The following is a 20,766-nucleotide window of genomic DNA, read 5'->3' on the forward strand; positions in this document are numbered from 1 at the left end:
ATAAACTTTACAGGCAAGGATCCTCAGATATTTTTAATAAAAACTCACGACACATCACACATTTACACCACACTAGCTCTGCTGTAATCAGGCATCGTAGCACAACCGGGGGGCATTCGGCCACCCGGTTGGGATCCCAATGAAGAAGCATGACACCATCCAGGTTGGTGTGTGAGGGGTCTTTTAAACACACCTAATGGGTCCATGTACTTACCACAATAGTGATTGTACCATACCGACATAGTGGGTTCGTCCACATTGTTTAGTCTATCATTACACTGTTAACATAAGTAATTTCTATAGGTGGCTCTGCGTTGTTGGCTCGAAAAGTAGTTACAGAAGAAACTGACGTCAGCGCATCAGGAGAGGGCTTAAGTGGACTCCATTTACGTCACATCCGGAGGATGATGTCGCTACAGAGTCGACACCCTCTACTGACATGCAGAGGTACTGCTGCAAAAATATCCGGATCTAGTCCGGCACCTGGGGAGAATTCTAAGATAAGGAATCTGTGACTAGATCCCATCTCTACCAGATGAGGCGTTACCGAAGGTAAGTAACTTATTCATTAAGCCACGATGACTAGAAAATCAATCCTTGCTTATTTTTTCCCACAGGCCACACAGTTCAATTAGCGTTCTTGCGGCAGCATTGGCGGAAGTCGAGAATGTTCCTGCATATCTTCCAAATGGCTTGGCTTTGAAAGATGCTTTACAGAAAGCCAAAGAATGGATGCAGGAAGTGGATACCATGCAGGTGGGATAAAGTTGTTTGTCTACAGTTCCTATTGTTTCTCGTAACATTTTTCCTTTCATTGTCTCACATGCAAGACAACAGTTTGTCGCCACTGAAAAAACAGAGTTTCTCACAGAAATTCTAAATGCCAAAAGAATTACCACTGGAACTTCATTGATTCAACCCTAATAAAGTCATTGGTGCTGTGCTAAACATTTGGTCCTTAAATTAAGTGGTGACCTGTGGTCCTTTAACCAGTGTCCAGTCAGAACACTTTTTAAAGAACAGAGTGGCAATTTATTTCAATGCAGGTCTGAACCCATTCAGAGGTACCTAAGCTCCACAAGATGGCCACTTCAGCCACCCTGCATAATGAGCTGAGCCTTTCTCCTTCAAGAAAGAAGGAAGATTTTACTTAACCCTGTAAGCATCGGTTTGTAGCGTGTTGTGCTGTAGATTCCCAGGCTCAGAACACTTCTGCACCTCCATCGTACCCAAACTCTGCCACACCATCAACTGCTCCATCGAGTCCACCACCTTCCCTGAAGCCTGGAAATATGCAGAGGTCAACCCACTGCTGAAGAAATCCTCTGCTGACCTTGACGAATCTCAATAACTACAGACCCATCTCTCTGCTCCCCTTCCCAGCCAGAGTCATTGAGAAAGTCATCAACGCCTAACTTTGAGTTCATTGAAATGAACCACAACCTGGACCTCTCCCAATCGGGCTTCAGAAGCAATCACAGCATCGAGACCACTCTCCTCGCCGCTACAGACATCTGCACCCTCCTCGACTGAGGCAAGGCTGCTGCCCTCATCCTCCTGGATCTCTCCGCCGCCTTCGACACATCTCCCACCGCACCCTCTGCGCAAGACTCCACAATGCCGGTATCCGCAGCAAAACCCTAGAATGAATCCGCTTTTCCTCACCAGCCAAACAGTCAGACTCCCATCGTTAAACTCATAACCTACAGAGATCAGCTGCGGAGTGCCTTAGTAATCCTCCCTGAGCCCCACCCTCTTCAACATCTACATGCCCCCGCTTGCAGCCATTGTCAGAAGCCACGGACTCAGCATTGTCTCCTATGCCGAGGACACCCAGCTGATTCTCTCCCTCCCAAACGAACCTACAGCTGCCAAAAGCAACTTACACAACGGAATGAAGGCAGTCACCACTTGGATGATGGACAGCTTTCTCAAGCTCAACTCAGACAAGACCAGAGTCCTCAACTTGGGCTCCACCCCCTTCACCTGGGACAACTCCTGGTGGCCCACAGCACTCTGAACCCCCCTCACACCCACCCACATACGAAACCTCTGCATCACCCTGGACTCCTCGCTCCATGCAGTCTCATCCACCTGCTTCCACACTCTCCGCCTTGCTTCGTAAGATCTTCAAATGGATCCCCACTGAGTCCAGGAAATGGTCACCCATGCGCTCGTCAAAAGCAGACTCTACTACCGCAACGCACTCTACGCCGGCATCACCCAGAAACACCTAAAGAAACTGCAGAACATCCAGAACGCCTGTGCCAGACTCATCCTGAACATCCCACGCCACAGTCACATTACTGGCCACCTGAGACCTTCACTGGCTTCATATTAACAAAAGAATTACTTTCAAGCTCCTCACGCATGCCTACAAAGCCCTCCACAACGCTGGACCTGCATACCTCAACCACCACCTCTCCTTTTACACTCCCACCAGACATCTTCGCTCTACCCAACTAGCCCTGGCCACCATCCCACAGATCCCCAAGACCACAGCTGGAGGAAGTTCCTTCTACCTTGCTGCGAAGATCAGGAACTCCTTGCCTCTGCACCTCAGGCAATCGCCATCGCAATTCAAGAAGGCCCACAAGACCTGGCTGTTCGACTGAACAGCAGGACCCCCATCCTCACTGCCCCCCTCACCCTCCACAACCACCCCACCCCCCCAACCACCCAGCACCTTGAGACCCTAGCAGGTAAATAGTCGCGCTTTACAAGAAACTTGATTGATTGCCATCTAGAGTTGGGCTCCGATGTTTACGTGTTATTTTTCTTTGAAGAAAATCTTACTTGGCAATGAGCATTGTTAATTTAGTAATTTATTGGTCACTTCACTCTGAGGGTTGAATGGACGTTTAACCAAGGCATCCTACAATGGAAGTCTTGAATGTGCTTGGTGAGGGGTCCCTTAGGTTAGCACAATTTGAGCTGAAGTCCTTAGGGGCCCTCTTTAGTACCTCAGGCCCTAGGTACCAGAATACCATTTACTAGGGACTTACAGAGGGTGCTATAGATTTTGCCAATTGGGGGTACAATTGTATTGTTTTGGGAAAGGGCTCTGGCACTGGGTACCTGGTTCGCAGAACCCAGTACACTTTGTCGATCACATCATGTACCAGGCAAAAAGTGGGTGTGACCATGCCATTCCTACATTCAGGCACACAGTGAGGGTGCTGTCGTGCTTTCACTCATGGTTTGCACCATGACACGCAGGCTGCATGCAGTTTGTATGTACGTTCCTTAGGGTGGCATAATACATGCTGCTGCCATGAGGGACCTTCTTTAGTACCCATGTCCTGAGGTACCAGGGGTACTACTTACACAGGACATATAGAAGTGCTGAAGTGTGTGCCAATTATATTACAATTAGGCCATTTTACCTTGTGTTTAGGAAAAGAGCACTGGTCCAATATTCTACCCTGCAAAAACACTCTCTCCCCAGAACATCAGACACTTCTCAGGGAGGAGGATCAGGTGCTCCTCCTCAAAGGGGCCATAGAACCTCATCAACAGGGCACGGGAGTATACTCTCTACTTCCGGATCCCCAAAAAGGATGGCTCCCTCAGGCCCCTAAACTAATACATCTTGTCAGAACACTTTCTCATTGTCACAATTCAGGATGTCATCCTGCTTCTGCAGCAAGGTAACTTCATGGCCCTCTTGACCCGAAGAACGCCTATTTTCACATACCAATGCAACTAGCCCATCGCGGATATCTCAGGTTTGTGATCAGCAGAAGGCATTACTAGTTCAAGGTGCTAACTTTCGGGGTGACCACTGCACCTCGGGTGTTTACCAAATGCATTGCGGTGGTGGCTGCTCACCTGTGCAGGCAGGGGTTGAACGACTTTGTCCTACCTGGACAACTGGCTGATCAAAAGGGCCACCTGCCAACAATGCTGCGAGAGCACACAGGTCATGATAAACCTCCTAGACTAGCTGGGGTTTACCATCAACGCCATGAAATCTCACCTCCAAACCCTCCAGATCCAACACTACCTAGGAGCAATACTCCGCTCAGAAGTTGGCTAGACTTAGCCAAACCAAACCCAGGTACAGTCCTTCCAGGCACTGATTCCTCAATTCCAACCAGATGAGTCGGGACAGTCATGTCCCTTCTAGGCATGATGACCTCCTGCATTGCCATAGTTACGCACGTCAGATTGCTTATGATTCTATTACAGGAATGCCTAGCGGAGCAATGCTCTTAAGCAAAGGGTCATTGGGATGATCTAGTGTTGATCGGCCACCACACTTATCATTCTTTGCAGTGGTGAATCACCAACAACCTGTTGCAGGGGTGCCCTTTTCTCAACGCAGTTCGGCAGGTGACCATCACAACGGACAGGGTGTGGTGCGCACTTGCAGTACATGACTGTCCAGGCCAATGGGAACCCACCCAGACACCAGGGACTCCACATCAGTTTCCTGGAGTGGTTTACCGTTCATCTGGCATGGAAGGCTTTCCTACCTAATCTGAACCGTAAAGTTGTTCTCGCCTTGATAGACATGATGGCCATTAACTACCTTAATAAACGGCACTCTGTCACCCCAGCTCTGTTAGCCGAGAGCCTTTAGTGGTGGACTCTCCGCTGAAAGATTCACCTCCTGGTGGAGTATCTCCCAGGAATAGATAATTACTTCGCTGCCCTCAGCAGAATGCTGAAACAAGTCCACGAGTGGGAGCTCCACTCTAGAGTTCTCCTCCCTTAATTCCAGCAGTGGTGGTACCCTCATGTAGACCTCTTCATTGCTGTCAAATGCCCAAACTTTGCCTCCAGGTTCCCACAGTCCATGAGCAAAGCACTATGGATGAATTGGCCAGGGATATTTGCCTATGCTTTTCTGCCTCTTCCCCTACTTCCGTTTGTGGTTCAGAGGCTACTGTCGACATCCCTTGGCCTCATCCCGGTGGCCCCCACTTGGGCCCTCCAGCCCTTGTTCACCACCCTACTGGAACTTAATATTCTCTCGTAAGAGGCTCCACAAAGGCAAGACCTTCTCACGCAGAACCAAGTGGAAATCAGGCACCAAGGTTGCTCAGTCTTGTGATCTGGCTCCTGAGGTCTTGGAGTTTGGATGCCTTAAACTTCCACCTGAATGCATGAGCTTCCTTAAAGAAGCACACAGGCCTACCACGCGCGCCAGTTACGCTCTCAAATTGAATCAGTTTGTCCATTGCCACTCTAAGCAAATCGATCCTTTGACCCCTTAGGGGCCAGTACATCGTCTGCTACCTACTCCACTTGCAGGTGTGTGGTCTGGCCTTCACTTCCATTCGCTTTCACCTGGCTGCTGTAGCTGCCTATCTTCAGAACAGACAACACATCTCCCTCCTCCATATACCAGTCACCAGGGCTTTCATGGAGGGCCTCACGAGTATTCCCTCCTTGGGTCTCCCCGGGCCCTACGTGGAACCTCAACATTGTCCTCACAAGACTGAGTACCCCCCTTTGAGCAGCTCCACCCCTGCCCCGTTCAATTCCTTTCTTAGAAGGTGCCATTTCTCGTTGCCATTACTTCACGAAAGCGTGTGAGTTACAGCCATGAACCCTAAAGAAACCTGTATTTGAGTGACACAGGAACAGGGTTGTCCTCTGCACCAATCCTAATGTCCTCCCAAAGGTTGTCCCCCCGTTTCACCTAAATCAGTCCAGTGAACTTCTTTTGTTCTTCCCACAACCTGACTCTGTTGCAGAACGGGCTCTCCACACCTTAGATCAGAGGTCTTCAAACTTTTGTAGGTTGAGCCCCCCCAGCTGTATTGTTTTAGATGTCGGGGGGGCCCCCCACCACCTGACAAATTTCTGGAATCTGGTACACTAAATAATCAACCGCCACCCGCATATCCGGCAAATAATGTTCAACACAATAAGTGTGTTTAGTAAACTGCAGGTTTGTGAGTGGGTGTGGTTAAATGGCAGAGGCTTATTACTCAGCTCAAAACACAGTTTTCCAAGATAAAATGTGCACAAATTATTTTTACTAGGATGCTTTGTTTTACACATGACATATAAGGATAATAACACCACCAACATTAATGTGATGAGTGTGCCTGTTTTTCGCCACATACAGAAATTCTAAAAGTGTTTGCATCTAATATTCATAGATAGTGATGTGTGTTTTCACTGTTGTAACACCGCAGCAGCCCACTAATTTGACAGCGCATAATATCTGTGACATCCTCCAATTTCTCATGTGTGAGGACCCGTTCTGATCTAACATAAACTTTTTTATGGTTGTTGCATCAAACAAACACATTTCTCTGCAAATAGTAATAGACTCTCTCACATCAATCACATTAAAAAGAAATGAAAAAAACTGTATTTACAAGCATCTGTTTAGGAATTATTCCAGGCCATCAGGGCAAAAACAGAGCTGTCACTATCAAGGGGCCCCCTGAAAGGCTGGATTGCAGTGCATGTAAATGTGTACTTTTGTAATTTAGGACGAAAACCTTGATGGGGCGCAAGATGCCCATACTTTGTAAGGGGTGGTGCAACTAGACCTGAAATTTGGTGGCGGGGCTAACACACCCAGCCATGGCTGGCCCTAGGACTGGTCGCACACAGTGCAACAGTTTTTTTTGGTGCCCCCTCCCCCATTTCCTCCTTCTCCATGAATTCCCTCACTACCACTCACCAACAATGCACCTCATCTCTCTATAGCTACCTTTCTGACAAACGTTGCATTTTTTTTATAATGCATCTCATAGTTTGCTCACACTCAGTTCTTCTTTGTAGCAGGCACATTAACCTTCTGCGCTGTATGAGTTGCAGGAGTGCCCATGTGAGTGCACGGTAAGGGATGCGACAGTGTGAGAGTACTTGCAAACGCAACGCCTCCCAGAAGCCAGCACCCGGTGCGGTGGCACGGGTCGCACCACCCTAAAGCCAGGCCCTGGCTGCAGCAGCCCGGGCTGAGACACAATGGGGTGGGGGGGCTAAAGCCCTTTTATCCCTATGGGCGTTGCGCGCCTGATGGTATCCTACTGCTCCAAGAGACAGCACAGGTCGAAGGGTGGGGGTCACTGAGACAGAAACGCAGACATCACACATGTAGAACATCACCTTCTGATGTGCAATGAATTGTGGGAATGGCACGTAAACCAATATTTAGGGCACATTTTACAACAAGAGTCCATGGGTGTTGCTGCCCCTCTGTCCTATACTGAAGGAAGATGTGCAGTAACTGAAAGCAAGACATAAACCAACTGTGTCACTTTTACGCTCCTCCCCTTTTCTGCCAGTATTTCTCAGGTGCAGGCCTTCGATGCTGGTAATTACACCTGCATTGCCTCCTGCCAGGCGTCTGTAGCCGAGAGGACATTCATCCTTCTGGTCCAGAGTAGGTGCCCGTCGCACTTTATTGGATGACATACTTAAGTATGAAAGTCGTACGGGTAGAATAAATAGAAAAGGTTATAGAAACCTCAGCCAGAAGCAGTGGAAAGGAAAGGGATCTCTGTGTTTGTCTAATTATTCCTGTAGAGAAGGCAATTGATTTAACGTTATGATAAATTTTGAAACCCCTGGGTTTCGGGTGGCGCAGGTGTAGCACAGTAGATGCCTCCGCAGATGTTATCTCCCTATTTACGTATTGTATTTCAGTGATGGTATCTTGTCACATTTTGGCACTTCAAAGCAAATCAAGATAATGCTACAATACCAAAAAATGCAAACTGAGATGGAACTAGGGAAATATAGACATTCATAACAGGCAAACCGTGCATGGCGTGTCGAAGGTGGAAGCAGAGGACATGCATTACAGTATAATCAGTGGAACTCCAGGGTGTGGTTTATGTAAAGTGCCCTGCTGGAATTTAAGTGGTTAAAATCTAAGGTCCAAGCTCTCTTAGCGCAGAATTCGACATTCTAAATTGGGCACAAACACTGTTTTCTGCAGATTCTGAAGTTACTGCAGCCCTGGAATGAGGCTATATGCAGGGGCATTGATACCACAGGAGATGTTTGTGTAATTTTAAGAGAAATGTTCTCTCCGTTCTGGGAAGAGCTAAGAGCTAACCGTCCCAGGACAGGGTTAATTCCTAGAGCTGAAATGTTGGTTGCTTTCGGTTTCATAACAGAGGAGACTCTTTGAATTCTACTGCAGCTGAAGCACTTCAGCTCTAGGAATTAACACCTTCTTGGGAGGATTAGCTTTTCAAAATAGACAAAAGCATGGGCACCTCGTGCCCCACCGATTTCCCCTCCCTCCCCCCTACAGCCCTCTGTTACCGCCGAAGCCCCGGTCTGATTATCTGCTGCTCTGGAGGGACAGTGGAAAACAAAGGTGAGTTTAGGGTGGAGTCCGCGCCCCCCCTGAGAGGGTGTCGCGCACCCCTAGGGGGGCGCGCCCCACAGATTGAAGAACTCTGCCTTAGATGTAAAGTGAGCCCTTGTGTACTATGTCGATAGAACAAAATCTTTCAGGAAGATGCATCAACTCTTTGTTGCATTCTCTAAGTCACATAAATGAAAGGCCCTGTCCAAATCAGGCATGGCGAGAGGGATAGTCAAATAGATCCAAACATGCCACGTGAAAGCCAAAAGGGTTTTCCTAATCCTCCTAGAGCCCACTCTACAAGGAAAAATGGGGCCTCTATGGCCTTACTAGGCAATATTCCTATAGCTGGCTTCTGTAAAGCAGCTACATGGTCCACACTACACACCTTCCCGAAACACTACTGTGTGGATGTGATTGCCCCCCCCCCCCCTCCCTCCCCACAAGCTAACATTGGTCAGGCAGTACTCCATGTACTGTTTCAGTCCTCTGCAACTCCCACTGGCTAGCCACTGCTTTCTAGGAGGGACTGCTTTACAGTCTATGCACAGCATGTGTATCTACAGCCACACATGCCTTGAACGGAAAATGTCACCATGTAGGTATCTGTTCATGGCATGTAGTGTAGAGTACTGCAAAACCGGGTAAGAAAAGGGTCTAAGGGACGTTTTAAAGACCTGCGCGGATTAATCCCCACTCTATAAAGGACAAAACACTAAATCCTTGGGTTAAGAGCACAGACAGTGCACTAAGCACAACCTTTCACTTCACACACTGCATAACGCATTTTCACTCACATTGTTTTCATGCTCCATTGATCTTAGGAGATCTAGCCACTGGATCACACTAAAACATCTGCAAGCTCCTCCTAAAACGTGCAAGGAGTTGTAGCACCTTGGTTGCACCAGGCTTTCAGCCAAGAGGAGATCCCAGATGATGAAGCATGCCACTTCGGTGGGTGATGAGATTCCGTACTCTTAAATAGGACTTCCTTAGCTTGTCCCTTTTTTTTTCTCCCATTTTTTTTCCCTTTTGTTGTGCTTAGTGCACTGTCTGTGCTCTTAATGAGACACTGAGATTTTGTGTTTTGTCATGTAGTGTAGAGTCACATGCGTCCTCCCAGGATGCCGTTGCAGTAATCACACTTTCATATTTCTGTCTTTTTTTGAACGGGCATCTCTTGCCATACATCGCTTCACTCCACTTCATCCTCACCCGCCGTGTGGGAAAACAATCTAACAATGTAGTTGATGCCCATGCGCATTACAAGCGAAAGAAGGAGTGCCAATACCTTGTGACATGAAAGTCTTTTTCGAAGAAAAACAATTTGAACACATCCAGGCCCAACACTAGATGGCAGGAGTATGCACAGCATGTGAATCTACAGCACTACATGCCATGAACAGATGCTTACATGGTAAGTAACATTTTCCTTTTTTTCAGGGTTCCTGTTTACCAATGTCCTGCACTGAATTAAATTCTTTTTGCCAGTTAGGAGACCCTCTCCTCCTAGGGACCTCAATCTAGTCCTTTCAAAACTCATGGGCCCCCCATTTAAAACCTAGACCTTAACCTTATTTGAAACAATTTCTATCCTACCAGGAATCCTCTACAGCACGGGTACTCATAGTACGGCCCGCGTGCCGCCAGCGGCCCGGCAAGCCTTCCTTGGCGGCCCACGGACCTTGCAGGCAACATACCTCTGTTTTTTTATATCGCCGGTTGCAGCAGCACGGAGCTATGGGGGCCGGGCGATTCTTTTAAAAACCCTTCACTTGTTAATAAGGCTTTGTTGTATTTCACCTCTTCTTAGCGCCCCTGCATCTCCACTCTGATTGAGTGGAGATGCAGGGGCGCTTTTGAGTGGAGATGCAGGGGCGCTAAGAAGAGGTGAAATTCAACAAAGCCTCATTAACAAGTGAATGGTCTTTAAAAGACCTTTTCAGTACTTGGGTGCGGCGGCTGTGTGTGTTCCAGGGAAGCTGTCTCAGCGCTGGGTGAGGTGACAGGGACAGCAGGGTGAGGTGAAGGGGGGGGCAGCAGCTAGTGAGAGCAGCGGGTGAGTTTACAGCAGAAGGAAGACAGTGTGACAGAGGGAGGGAGAGAAGGAGGGGGAAGACAGAGCGGGAGACAGAGAGGGAGAGACAGAGAGAGAGGGAGACAGACAAGGAGACAGAGGGAGGGAGACAGAGGGAGAGAGAGGGAGGGAGACAGAGGGAGACAGAGGGGGAGACAGAGGGAGTGAGACAGAGGGAGAGAGAGGGAGGGAGACGGGGAGAGAGAGGGAGGGAGACAGAGAGAGAGAGAGGGAGCGAGAGAGAGAGGGAGGAAGACAGCGGGAGAGAGAGAGATAGGAGGGAGAGAGAGAGGGAGGGAGAGGGAGAGGGAGGGAGACAGAGGGAGAGAGAGTTAGAGGGAGGGAGAGTTAGAGGGAGGGAGAGTTAGAGGGAGGGAGAGTTAGAGGGAGGGAGGGAGACGGGGAGAGAGAGGGAGAGGGAGAGAGACTGAGAGAGGGAGACAAACAGTGAATGAGAGGGAGGGAGGGAGACAAGAGGGAGGGAGACGAGAGGGAGGGTGACGAGAGGGAGGGTGACGAGAGGGAGGGTGACGAGAGGGAGGGTGACGAGAGGGAGGGTGACGAGAGGGAGGGAGACGAGAGGGAGGGAGACGAGAGGGAGGGAGACGAGAGGGAGGGAGACGAGAGGGAGGGAGACGAGAGGGAGGGAGACGAGAGGGAGGGAGACGAGAGGGAGGGAGACGAGAGGGAGGGAGACGAGAGGGAGGGAGACGAGAGGGAGGGAGGGAGACAGGAGGGAGGGAGACAGGAGGGAGGGAGGGAGACAGGAGGGAGGGAGGGAGACAGGAGGGAGGGAGGGAGACAGGAGGGAGGTAGGGAGACAGGAGGGAGGTAGGGAGACGGAGGGAGGTAGGGAGACGGAGGGAGACGGAGGGAGGTAGGGAGACGGAGGGAGACGGAGGGAGGGAGGGAGACGGAGGGAGGTAGGGAGACGGAGGGAGACGGAGGGAGGTAGGGAGACGGAGGGAGACGGAGGGAGGGAGGGAGACGGAGGGAGACGGAGGGAGGGAGACGGAGGGAGGGAGACGGAGGGAGGGAGGGAGACGGAGGGAGACGGAGGGAGGGAGGGAGACGGAGGGAGACGGAGGGAGGGAGGGAGACGGAGGGAGACGGAGGGAGGGAGGGAGACGGAGGGAGACGGAGGGAGGGAGGGAGACGGAGGGAGACGGAGGGAGGGAGGGAGACGGAGGGAGACGGAGGGAGGGAGGGAGACGGAGGGAGACGGAGGGAGACAGCGAGAGAGGGAGGCAGACAGAGGGGAAGGAGGGAGACACAGAGGGAGGGAGACACAGAGGGAGGGAGACACAGAGGGAGGGAGACACAGAGGGAGACAGAGGGAGGGAGGGGGAGGGAGAGAGAGGGGGGAGAGGGAGGGAGAGAGAGGGAGAGAGAGGGAGAGAGAGAGAGGGAGGGAGACAGGGAGAGGGAGACAGAGACAGAGACAGAGGGAGGGAAGGAAACAGAGGGAGGGAGGCAGAGGGAGGGAGGCAGAGGGAGGGAGGCGGAGGGAGAAAGGCAGAAGGAGGGAGGAAGGCAGAAGGAGGGAGGAAGGCAGAGGGAGGGAGGAAGGCAGAGGGAGGGAGGCGGAGGGAGACGAGAGGGAGACAGGAGGGAGAGGGAGACAGGAGGGAGAGGGAGACAGGAGGGAGAGGGAGACAGGAGGGAGAGGGAGACAGGAGGGAGACAGAGGGAGAGGGAGACAGAGGGAGAGGGAGACAGAGGGAGAGGGAGACAGACAGAGGGAGACAGAGGGAGAGGGAGACAGACAGAGGGAGACAGACAGATAGAGACAGACAGAGGGAGACAGACAGAGGGAGACAGACAGAGGGAGACAGACAGAGGGAGGGAGACAGAGGGAGGGAGACAGAGGGAGCGAGACAGAGGGAGGCCCGGCAAGCCTTCCTTGGCGGCCCACGGACCTTGCAGGCAACATACCTCTGTTTTTTTATATCGCCGGTTGCAGCAGCACGGAGCTATGGGGGCCGGGCGATTCTTTTAAAAACCATTCACTTGTTAATAAGGCTTTGTTGTATTTCACCTCTTCTTAGCGCCCCTGCATCTCCACTCTGATTGAGTGGAGATGCAGGGGCGCTTTTGAGTGGAGATGCAGGGGCGCTAAGAAGAGGTGAAATTCAACAAAGCCTCATTAACAAGTGAATGGTCTTTAAAAGACCTTTTCAGTACTTGGGTGCGGCGGCTGTGTGTGTTCCAGGGAAGCTGTCTCAGCGCTGGGTGAGGTGACAGGGACAGCAGGGTGAGGTGAAGGGGAGGGGGGCAGCAGCTAGTGAGAGCAGCGGGTGAGTTTACAGCAGAAGGAAGACAGTGTGACAGAGGGAGGGAGAGAAGGAGGGGGAAGACAGAGCGGGAGACAGAGAGGGAGAGACAGAGAGAGAGGGAGACAGACAAGGAGACAGAGGGAGGGAGACAGAGGGAGAGGGAGGGAGGGAGACAGAGGGGGAGACAGAGGGAGTGAGACAGAGGGAGAGAGAGGGAGGGAGACGGGGAGAGAGCGGGAGGGAGACAGACGGAGAGAGATAGGAGGGAGAGAGAGAGGGAGAGGGACGGAAACAGGGAGGGAGACAGCGGGAGAGAGAGAGATAGGAGGGAGAGAGAGAGGGAGAGGGAGGGAGAGGGAGGGAGACAGAGGGAGGGAGAGTTAGAGGGAGGGAGAGTTAGAGGGAGGGAGAGTTAGAGGGAGGGAGAGAGAGAGGGAGGGAGACGGGGAGAGAGAGGGAGAGGGAGAGAGACTGAGAGAGGGAGACAAACAGTGAATGAGAGGGAGGGAGGGAGACAAGAGGGAGGGAGACGAGAGGGAGGGTGACGAGAGGGAGGGTGACGAGAGGGAGGGAGACGAGAGGGAGGGAGACGAGAGGGAGGGAGACGAGAGGGAGGGAGACGAGAGGGAGGGAGACGAGAGGGAGGGAGACGGGAGGGAGGGAGACAGGAGGGAGACAGACAGACAGGAGGGAGGGAGACAGGAGGGAGGGAGACAGGAGGGAGGGAGACAGGAGGGAGGGAGACAGGAGGGAGGGAGACAGGAGGGAGGGAGACAGGAGGGAGGGAGACAGGAGGGAGGGAGGGAGGGAGACAGGAGGGAGGGAGGGAGACAGGAGGGAGGGAGGGAGACAGGAGGGAGGTAGGGAGACGGAGGGAGACGGAAGGAGGGAGGGAGACGGAGGGAGACGGAAGGAGGGAGGGAGACGGAGGGAGACGGAGGGAGACGGAGGGAGGGAGGGAGACGGAGGGATGGAGGGAGACGGAGGGAGACGGAGGGAGGGAGGGAGACGGAGGGAGGGAGGGAGACGGAGGGAGACGGAGGGAGGGAGGGAGACGGAGGGAGACGGAGGGAGGGAGAGAGACGGAGGGAGGGAGGGAGACGGAGGGAGACGGAGGGAGGGAGAGAGACGGAGGGAGGGAGGGAGACGGAGGGAGACGGAGGGAGGGAGAGAGACGGAGGGAGGGAGGGAGACAGCGAGAGAGGGAGGCAGACAGAGGGGAAGGAGGGAGACACAGAGGGAAGGAGACACAGAGGGAGGGAGACACAGAGGGAGGGAGACACAGAGGGAGGGAGGGGGAGGGAGAGAGAGGGGGGAGAGGGAGGGAGAGAGAGGGAGGGAGAGGGAGGGAGAGAGAGGGAGGGAGACAGGGAGAGGGAGACAGAGACAGAGGGAGGGAAGGAAACAGAGGGAGGGAGGCAGAGGGAGGGAGGGAAGCAGAGGGAGGGAGGCGGAGGGAGAAAGGCAGAGGGAGGGAGGAAGGCAGAGGGAGGGAGGAAGGCAGAGGGATGGAGGCGGAGGGAGGCGGAGGGAGACAGGAGGGAGAGGGAGACAGGAGGGAAAGGGAGACAGGAGGGAGAGGGAGACAGGAGGGAGAGGGAGACAGGAGGGAGACAGAGGGAGACAGAGGGAGAGGGAGACAGAGGGAGAGGGAGACAGAGGGAGAGGGAGACAGAGGGAGAGGGAGAGAGAGGGAGAGGGAGACAGAGGGAGACAGACAGAGGGAGACAGACAGAGGGAGACAGACAGAGGGAGACAGACAGAGGGAGACAGACAGAGGGAGACAGACAGAGGGAGACAGACAGAGGGAGGGAGACAGAGGGAGGGAGACAGACAGAGGGAGGGAGACAGAGGGAGGGAGACAGACAGAGGGAGGGAGAGAGACAGAGGGAGGGAGACAGAGGGAGGGAGACAGAGGGAGGGAGACAGAGGGAGGGAGACAGAGGGAGGGAGACAGAGGGAGGGAGACAGAGGGAGGGAGACAGAGGGAGGGAGACAGAGGGAGGGAGACAGAGGGAGGGAGACAGAGGGAGGGAGTCAAGAGGGAGGGAGACAAGAGGGAGGGAGACAAGAGGGAGGGAGACAAGAGGGAGGGAGAAAGAGGGAGGGAGACAAGAGGGAGGGAGACAAGAGGGAGGGAGACAAGAGGGAGGGAGACAAGAGGGAGGGAGACAAGAGGGAGGGAGACATACGGAGGGAGAGACTGAGACAGAGTGAGGGAGGGACTGAGACAGAGTGAGGGAGGGAGACACAGAGTGAGGGAGGGAGACACAGAGTGAGGGAGGGAGACACAGAGTGAGGGAGGGAGACACAGAGTGAGGGAGTGACAGAGGGAGTGACAGAGGGAGTGACAGAGGGAGTGACAGAGGGAGTGACAGAGGGAGTGACAGAGGGAGTGACAGAGGGAGTGACAGAGGGAGAGACAGAGGGAGAGACAGAGGGAGTGAGAGAGGGAGAGAGAGAGGGAGGGAGAGTGATAGACAGAGGGAGAGAGAGAGGGAGACAGACAGAGGGAGACAGACAGAGGGAGACAGACAGAGGGAGACAGACAGAGGGAGGGAGACAGACAGAGGGAGGGAGACAGACAGAGGGAGGGAGACAGACAGAGGGAGGGAGACAGACAGAGGGAGGGAGACAGAGGGAGGGAGACAGAGGGAGGGAGACAGAGGGAGGGAGACAGAGGGAGGGAGACAGAGGGAGGGAGACAGAGGGAGGGAGACAGAGGGAGGGAGACAGAGGGAGGGAGACAGAGGGAGGGAGACAGAGGGAGGGAGACAGAGGGAGGGAGACAAGAGGGAGGGAGACAAGAGGGAGGGAGACAAGAGGGAGGGAGACAAGAGGGAGGGAGACAAGAGGGAGGGAGACAAGAGGGAGGGAGACGAGAGGGAGGGAGACGAGAGGGAGGGAGACATACGGAGGGAGAGACTGAGACAGAGTGAGGGAGGGACTGAGACAGAGTGAGGGAGGGACTGAGACAGAGTGAGGGAGGGAGACACAGAGTGAGGGAGAGACAGAGGGAGAGACAGAGGGAGTGACAGAGGGAGAGACAGAGGGAGTGACAGAGGGAGTGACAGAGGGAGTGACAGAGGGAGAGACAGAGGAAGAGACAGAGGGAGAGACAGAGGGAGAGACAGAGGGAGTGAGAGAGGGAGAGAGAGAGGGAGGGAGAGTGATAGACAGAGGGAGAGAGAGAGGGAGAGTGATAGACAGAGGGAGAGTGATAGACAGAGGGAGAGGGAGAGAGAGAGGGAGAGTGATAGACAGAGGGAGGGAGAGTGATAGAGAGAGTGATAGATAGAGAGAGAGTGATAGAGGGAGACAGAGCGAGAGAGATAGAGATGTGTGAATGTCGGGTCTGGTGGCTCAGTGGACGAAGGCGTCCGCTGCAGGGGCCTGTGTTCAACCTCATGATGGTCACAGATTTTTTTTTTGCTCTAGCCCCGCCCCCTCCCCCACTGCCCCCGCCCCCACCGGTGCGGCCATCGGCCACAAACCACACTGTAAATTTGGCCCCCGAGAGAAAGTTTGTGAGTACCTATGCTCGACAGTGTTCCAAAAGAATAGGACAATTGAGATCTCATCCAGGATTTCTACCTAAAGTGGCATGATTTTCATATTAATCAGTCAGTTTCACTTCCATCATTCTTTTGGAATCCTTCGTTTTCAGAAGCACGATCTGTACATACACTAGGCATGAGGAGAGTACTGAAACCTTACCTACAAAAATACATTTATTGACACAAATATTTGTATTTGCAACTTGTACTGCTTTAGATCACATTCTGTGTATGCTCCTAGGTTCAAAGTATCACAGCTTGTTTTTCTTTGAAGAAGTGCTTTCAGTTTCAAGGTGAGTGATACCTTCATGAAACCCACATCGCACTAGGAGCCAGATTCCACCTCAGATTGCTTTTTGTTTTCTGTCATTTGGTTTGGGCATGTTCTCCAAAGAGTAGATTTTTCATAGATTCACATGTGTAAATATTCCCGATTCGGCTGGTAATCCTTGGTAGGCAATTTTATGAAGCAGTCCCTTATAAAGCACTTAAATAACGTAGGAAACATACATATACTACATGCAGCCTATCCTCCTTTAATCACCCGAAATCTGACCAGTTAGGTGGATAGGCGGAGAGCTCTGTCAGCTATGCCCCTCACAGAGGCACGAGCTGGCAAATGTTCTGCAGATGTTGGTTGGAAGTAATCATCAGGGGCCCTTCTCCAGTTTTTTTTTTATTTTTTATAAATTAAAACAGTATTAAGTTTTCAGTACTAAATTCATCAGAGAAGAGGTTGTGCTTGTTTTACTTTTTGCGAAGTGTACTGCATGTTGAAAAGAAATGCCTACATGGAACATGAGCATTCAAAGTGCAGCACCATGACCACAATTTCAGAAAATAGTACCTTTGTTTCACATGCTTGAAGAAAATGCTTAAGTATATAGATGTAAGGCTAACTTTGGTGTATATGGAGGCAGGATAAAAACGTAGCTAGCTAGCCCTACACCTGAGAAGTTGAAAATAAAGTTGCCATTTAAATTTAGTAAAAAAGAATCCCGTCAGACTCCTGAGGTGACTAAGAGATCCACAGAGCCTATCGCTAAGGTCATCAAGTGTATCACTGGTGCATGCATCTGAAACAGCTGTGCTGAGTAATTGTGCTTTTAAAACCAGCAGCTTCAACCCCTTACATCATAATTTTCCTTTCAAGACATCGAATTGTATTCGTAGCATGTGTTGGCCAAATTCAAATTCAAATTCAAATTCAAATTCGTACCCCTATCTGTTTTTTCTCCCGTCTCCCCCACCCCTCTTCTTTATGTTTAAGCACTTCAATAGTGCTTCCTACTTTGGTTATGTTCCTATTACAATACCACCAAATGCAACTGACTGTATTCTATGTTGCTTTCCCCCCACCCCACTTCTTTATGTTTAAGCACTTCAATAGTGCTTCCTACTTTGGTTATGTTCCTATTACAATACCACCAAATGCAACTGACTGTATTCTATGTTGCTTTCCTCAACCCCCCCATACCCTCCTTCTCAATTGCGGCGGTTGGTTTCGCTTCGCACTTGTATATTGTTTTTGTCTAACCGCAGACGTCTCGCGAGGGCTTCCAAGCTGATAACGGATCGCCTTCCTGTCAGGGAGAAATATGGATTCCTATCCCAGCCTGCCTGCTTGGTGTGCCTCCCACTGTTCAGACGGTGCACGCAGCCGAATCCCGGGGACCCCAGGCCTCGCCTTCGAATTACTCACTCCATCAGAGCGCCCCTCCTCACCCCCTCCGTGCCACCATTCCTCACGGGCCAGTCTGAGGATAGGCGCAAGTGTGGGAGAATACTGCAAGTGTGTCCTAGTTAAAAGATTTCGGGGATTTTGTAGTTAAATTATTTACACATGACAACTAGGCTTACACAAATGGCTTTGCAAATGGGGTCCTGTGTGTGCAACACCCATCCAACATCGTAGGAGAAGGGGTTACCTTCAGACCAGGAAGAGACAGCAGACCCTATCTGTTAACAAGCATTTGCAATGCAATATGTCTCGCATGTACGCGAGTTTGAGCTATTGACATTGCAAATGATAATGCATTTTATTTATTAATTTTTAAAAAAACATAAATAAAAGGCATTGTTATTTACAATGCCAATAGCTGAAACTCTCGTAACTGCGAGACCTATTGCATTGCAAATGCTTGTTAGGCTTTCGGTATTGTTTCCGAGCCGATAAATCACAGATCCGAAAGACAGAAACTGGTAATACCTCTATATTCATAGTTCCTGCCTGGGGGCGGCGTTACTCCACTACTTCAACTTCATTATACAGAAATATGTCCACGAAGAATGGAAAATACGCCCTTCAGTTTTTGACCTAACTGCCACGCTAAATATTCCAGATAGGATTTACATAAAGTATGTAATCTAGGTTTATCTCCAGAACACAAAAAAAATCCTGTAAGGCATGCTTAGTGTTCAGATCTAAAAAGACGTGTCAAATGAAGAGAGCATCGTTAGGCTCTTACAGCCATGCAGTGACGCACAGAAGATGCTCTATATATCTTCCGGGATCTGTCGCTAGACCTCAGTCAAGAGCAACAAGAAACTGAAGCACAGTCAGCGCCAACAAATGTACAGATAATACTGGCTACCAGTAGAGGCAGTTCATACTCCGAGCCCGACTCCATACAAGGGTACGTAGTATGAATCGGGCTCTGTATATACCATATCAAAAAGAGATATAGTGTGCAGAGTCCAGTAAGTCCCCAAACACATAGCAGAGGATAAAGTAGATACTACCTTACTCTCAATTTAGTGGTAGCTGGGCTGAGCAGTCAGGCTTATCAGAGGGTAGTGTGAATGCATTTTTTGTGTACACTCATACAAGGCAGCAAACACACTCAATGACTAACTCCAGGCCAATGTTTATAAAAATATTACTTTAGTTACTTTAATGTTAGGAACCAAGTGGAACTTAGTTACAGGCAAGTAGACTTTTTCAGTTATGCAGTACTTTCAATATACAGATGGCAAATGTTTGTATAAGCATTTGAAATACTTTACAGGTGCATGAAATACTTTTCAATATCGATAAGATACTCTACAGTTCTCAGTATAAACACTTAGTGCAATATAGAGAGAAATCAATGCAATCCTATGGGAGGAAAGACAGGTAAGTCAATTTCAGGTAAGCACTCGATTTACAAATTCAGTCTTTGGCGGTTTTGACCAACACTTGGCAACGGTCGGACCAAGGTAGGTACTGCACCACCAGTGGCACTGGAGCAGCTGAGTGCAGAGGTCACTGCGCTCAATGTTAGCCTATAGAAGCTGGGGGTACCGCGAAGCAGGTAAGTACACGCGGTTCAGGGACACAGGCCCTGGAGGTTGAGGTCAGCACTGTAGGGGCCACCAACAAGCACCAAAGCTGCACCACCAGTGACAAAGGGGCGTCCCGGGTGCAAATGGGGCGTCGGCTGTCCTATAGAAACCAATGGAGATCCTCGGTTGGAGATGAAGGCTGCAGGCTCGGTCCAGAAGACTGCCTGAAGGAATCCAACGACTGGAGAATTGAGTTGGATAGTTGGGGGATGCCGGGACACCGTCGGTTGGGCACTCCAAAGCCTGAGAGCTGCGGGTTGAGTGGTGTCTTTAGAAGTTGGGTTTCTCTCACCAGATCTGGTTTCGGTCGGGGGGACCCTTCAAGATGAGGCTTCAGGCATCGTGGCAAAATTCAGAAGAGGTCATCAAACGCTGGATTACAGATCAGGATGTCACTGGATCGTTGGACCACCTGCACTTGTGCCGAGGGTGACTGGTGCAGAGTGGTGAGGACTCGTAGTTCTAGGAGGCACAGGAGTTCTTGTTGAAGGTTGCTTTTGCTGGCCATATCCGTTGTCCACAGGAGAAAGTCTTTATTGAAGGCAGCTGAGGTCTCTGCAGTTGCTGGCCACCGGACACCAATTTCTTTGAGCAGGGTCGCTGGTGGAGGAGACAGGCCTGTAGGGCTGGGGGCCAAGTCAGTTGTTGTCTTCTCCACTGCTGCACGACTCTTCGGTCCTTCTTCTTTGTAGGTCGTCTAATCTGAGGAACAAGGTTCAGGGAAGCCCTTTAATGCTAAATTTAATGATGTTACTGAGGGACCAGAGAGGGTCCTTAAAGACTGCAGCATGTATAAGGGTGCTAAGGGGCCCGATGCCAAACACATACACACTGCCATTGCAGGCTATGTGTTGTAGTGTGACTAAACTAAGAGTTGACATGGTACACCAACCTGGGTGCCATGCCTTCACACCTCTGCCTGTGGCATAGGTGTGTCACCCCTCTGGCAGGCCTTACAGCTCTAAGGCAGAGTGCACTATTGTAAGAAACTGGCTCTATATATACTGCACCAAAGTGAGGTACAGTGTATATAAGAGTCCCCAAAGGTAGGTAGAGGTTAAAGTTAGCTATAACTTTACTCTCTAAAGTGGTAGCTTGGTCGAGCAGTAAGGCAGTATCAGAGGACAGTGTTAAGCATTTGATGTACACACTCAGTCAGCAAATTAATTCACACACCCAAGGACTGAACTCTAGGCCAATTGTTTTTGTATAAAAATATATTGTTTATATTTAGAACCAAGC

The 20,766-nt window shown here is 51.0% G+C and overlaps 1 pseudogene across 1 annotated transcript in view; it reads left to right on the forward strand.

Moving 5' to 3' along the window:
- The window catches only part of LOC146866942 (lysine-specific demethylase 5B-like), a 492,309-nt pseudogene that overhangs the window by 160,734 nt on the left and 310,809 nt on the right, over window positions 1-20,766 (forward strand). The window contains exon 6 of the transcript XR_014966721.1: window positions 618-756. The product of XR_014966721.1 is annotated as a lysine-specific demethylase 5B-like (transcript). The remainder of the gene's footprint in view (window positions 1-617; window positions 757-20,766) is intronic.

This window comes from Triturus cristatus, chromosome 1_2 (genome assembly GCF_964204655.1).
Source record: "Triturus cristatus chromosome 1_2, aTriCri1.1, whole genome shotgun sequence".
Lineage (NCBI taxonomy): Eukaryota > Metazoa > Chordata > Amphibia > Caudata > Salamandridae > Triturus > Triturus cristatus.